Genomic DNA, 3977 nt, shown 5'->3' on the forward strand with positions numbered 1-3977 from the left:
AAGGCAATCCAGTGGAAGTGCTGATAAACATCCTGGATGAACTACACTTTCAAAGTAAAAGGGTAAAAATACAGTTACCTGAATTGTTCCAATCATTATGGATAAAATATCTGGTTGGTTAACTAAGATATTTTAATTTCTACTTGGAAAATTCAGTGTCCTATATAAAAATTTGCATGGACTGACAAGATATAAAGTTGCAGGTATGTTTATTGTTGAAACATAAAGAAGCAGCAGCAACATGGCCTAGTAAAAATGGAGGAGAAGGACCAAATTTTATAAAGCAATGCCATACTTTCCTCATCTTCAAGAGCTTTTGATATACTCTGATGGGAATTATAAGCCATGATTTGTTAAAAATCACTAAACATCCTTTTTCTGGGGCTCTATAACAAAAACTTAAAAATAAATTTTAAAAATACCAAAAAACACAGTTGAATTAAGTTGGATGGAATGCTTTTTCATATATAGTCAGAGAGGTTAGAAATGATGAGATAGTTTAAGGGATAAAGAAGTGCTAACAATGTATTTCTTTCAGGGATCTATGGTGGGTCTGGTCTCATTACTGTAAAATCTGAGGAGTGAGAACTCAGTAAAGCTCCAAGTAAGATGATGTAACGCTGTCCTGGTAGCTTTCAGACAAGTAATGAGAAATAACACTTTACACAGTAGGGAATAAATTCCCTGACCTAACACCCAGAGATAACCCAGTGTAAAAAAAGTGTTAGGATAAATTAATATCTGTTATAATTTTAAGAGTTTATAAAAGAATCCTGAGGGTATTTTGAGCACCTTCATAAACATATTTTAGAAGGTAATGATAGAAAATCCCCTGGTGTCACTGTCTACAGCTCTGGGCTCAGTCAGCATTACTGATCGAGCCCAGATAGTAGTGACATAGTTCATATGAACAAATCACATGATCAAATCACACCCGCCCTTTGAGAATTAGCTCCAATATTATTCTTCCTTGAAGTCTTAAAGTAAAAGTACTTAGATGACCAAATTCCTGGAGAATTTGGTTTGTACATCTCCAAATATTTACTCTCCACCCTAATCATATATTTCAATTCTTCCCGTAGTAACTGTGGACCAAATATGGGCCAGCCATTGTGCTAGGTGCTGGTGGACACAGGTGAGTATAGTATGAAGATGACGGGTCTCAAGACTCTGAAGGAAAGCACTGTAGCATTCATTTAGTCTTCTCCCTAGACATGCTAAATATATACGTTATTTGTAAATGAAATACAATGTATGTTTTCGTGTCAAGTCAGCTCCCATGATTATATACCTACTCTCAGTATCTGCATATTTTCATTTATTTATTAATTATTATTATTACTTTTTTTTAAATTTAAAACACAGGGGAAAGTTGGAACGCAGTTCCCACACTACCAAAAATTAAGCAGTCGAGTTTTCCACATTTGGGGACAGCAGAGGGGTCAGCACACCCAGAGTGCAATGGATAAGCCTTGCCCTGGGAAACCCTCGTGACCATGGCATCTTCCCTGCCAGGTAAGTAGAGTATCCATGTAAATACTAAAGGAGCTATTTCCGTCCGTGGACATTCTGGGGAGTGTGACATATTTTTTGAGGCAAGGTCAATCAAGACCTTGTGGTGTTTCTGAATTACACTTTGAAACTCATTTCTTTTCAAAGAGTAGATAACTGCTAACTCTTTATTAATGGATTGAATAACGATTCTGACCTTATTAAATAGTCATTTAAAAATGTATTGACTATTTTTTCTTGTTTCATATATATGAAGAAACAAGCAAAGGTACCTCAAATTTGAAAATCTTTCATTAGAATTCAATCATATTAAGCACACATGAACATATACACATACATTTAAAGTCTAGTCAAAGTATCTCCAAATTTACCATAAAGAATCTCCTGATCTCCCTTTAGTAAGAGAACAAGACTGGAAGAAAACAATGAGGTTGGCCAAGTGCATTTGTTTCCTTTAGCAAGCCAGGCAAATTCTAAAAATTATTAGGTTCAAGTAGAAAACCAGAAATTTTAAGATATGTTGAAGGATAAATGGCCTCTGTTCATGCTTATGATCTAACTAGAACTAAATGAATTTCTAGTCTTGGATTTCCTGCAGACTCCTTTCTTTAATCAACTAAAAGATTTTGAATACATAGAGCAGTTATGCTCATCTGGTATTTGCAGCAATGGCAGATAAGGAAAAGGTATTAAAGCTCAGTTAACTAAAATGCTTTTGCTTTATTTCTCTGTTTGTTTCATGGGAATAATGCTAATAAGATTGCAGGGGAGAGAGAATTACATGTGTGAAACTGCCATGAATATTTCAGTTAAGTGAAAGAGAATAGCACATTATCACTCACTTAAAATGTTAACGCATTAAAGAGTAAATTTCTTTCCTATGTAATTGTTTTTAACATATGAGATCAGAAAGCAGCTGGTTGGGCTGTAGCACTTCTATATGTAGAAAACTGAAGGAATAACAAGAATGGCAACCCTGTACTTCCTTAAGTTATCTTGTTAAACCACACCCATACCGCATGTGGTGGAGATCAATGTCTACATTTCAAAAATTAAGTACAGAATCAGGATTGGCACCAAAATCTGTCGAGCTCCAGAGTTATTGTAACTAACCACCAAACTGCTTTGTTTCTTGACTACTTTGTGCAGGCAGTGGACACATGCTTAACCTCAAATGAGGAAATACATTTTCATTAAAACATAAAACAATAATGATTATTTTCTTCTTTTGCTGTGACTACCTTTCTTGCTGTAGCTTTTGTAATTTAGGTTTAAAAGAAATGTCTCAAGATTTCACTATGTACAGCCAGTTTAATATTGCTGGTAATTAGTAAATAGCTATCACAGCTATTATATACATAGGTTCTTCATTTCATATGGTTTTAAATTAGGATTGACCAATACTAATTAATTCATTAAAGATATTGATGAGCAATGTGACCAAATATCTATTTGTGTATCTATTATTTTATAAATATTTGGATATAATTTAAAAATTGTAAGAATAGTACAAAGAATTTATAAATACATTTTACCAAGATTTTGACATTTTATAACACTGGTTTTTATTTTTCTCTCTTTCCCTTTCTCCCATATGCCTGTGTGTGTGTGTATTTTTTTCCCCGAATTCTTTCAGAGTAAGTTGCAGACATGATATTCTCTTACCTAAACATTTCAATGTGTATTTTCTAAAAGCAAGTAATTCTCTTATATAACATAGATGCAATCATTAAAATCAAGAAACTGACGTTGATACAATACTTTTATCTAATCCACAGATGTTACAAACCTTAGGCAGTTTTTAAGTTGCCCCAATAATGTCTTTAAGAGCAAATGAAAACCCAAGGTCATGCATTGTATTCATGAGATGCACTGTCATGTCTCCTTAGCCCCTTTTATTTTGAAATAGTTTCTGAGTCTTTCTCTTTCATGACACTGACATCTTTGAAGAGTAAAGGCCTATTATAATATTTTCTATAACAACCATCAATTTGGGTTTGTCTGATGTTTCTTCATGATTAGATCCAGTTTGTGCACTTTTGGAAGGAATACCACAGAAGTACTACTGTGTCCTCTTCAACACATCGTTATCACGAGGCACATGCTGTCAACTGGCAGTTATTTTTGATTATTTGGTTAGGGTGGTATCTGCCATGTTTTTCCACTTTAAAATTATTTTACCTTGTTTAATAAATAACTTGTTAAAGAGATCTCTGAACAAAGAGAGTATTCTGTTACTTCTTAAACTTTCACCCATTTCTTTTAGCATCCATTGATGTTTCTTGCCTGAATCAACTGTTAGGACAACGGCTGGCAAACGGTGCTTTTCTAATTCCATCGTTCCTTCTACATTTATCAGATGACTTTCTGCTGAAACAAGAGCTTTCCCACTATGGGCTCATGCATTCTAACCTTACTCAATAGTTAGAATCTTCTGCTATCATAATTTTGATGTTCATGTTATC

At 34.0% G+C, this 3977-nt stretch overlaps 1 non-coding gene across 1 annotated transcript; it reads right to left on the reverse strand.

Annotated features, from left to right (window-relative positions):
• Positions 1–1362: 1362 nt before the first annotated feature.
• Positions 1363–1523, reverse strand: LOC138388176 (U1 spliceosomal RNA). Its single transcript, XR_011234094.1, has one exon. It is a non-coding gene; the product is annotated as a U1 spliceosomal RNA (small nuclear RNA).
• Positions 1524–3977: the final 2454 nt, after the last annotated feature.

The sequence above is a fragment of the Eulemur rufifrons genome, chromosome 1, assembly GCF_041146395.1.
Source record: "Eulemur rufifrons isolate Redbay chromosome 1, OSU_ERuf_1, whole genome shotgun sequence".
NCBI classification, from domain to species: Eukaryota; Metazoa; Chordata; class Mammalia; order Primates; family Lemuridae; genus Eulemur; species Eulemur rufifrons.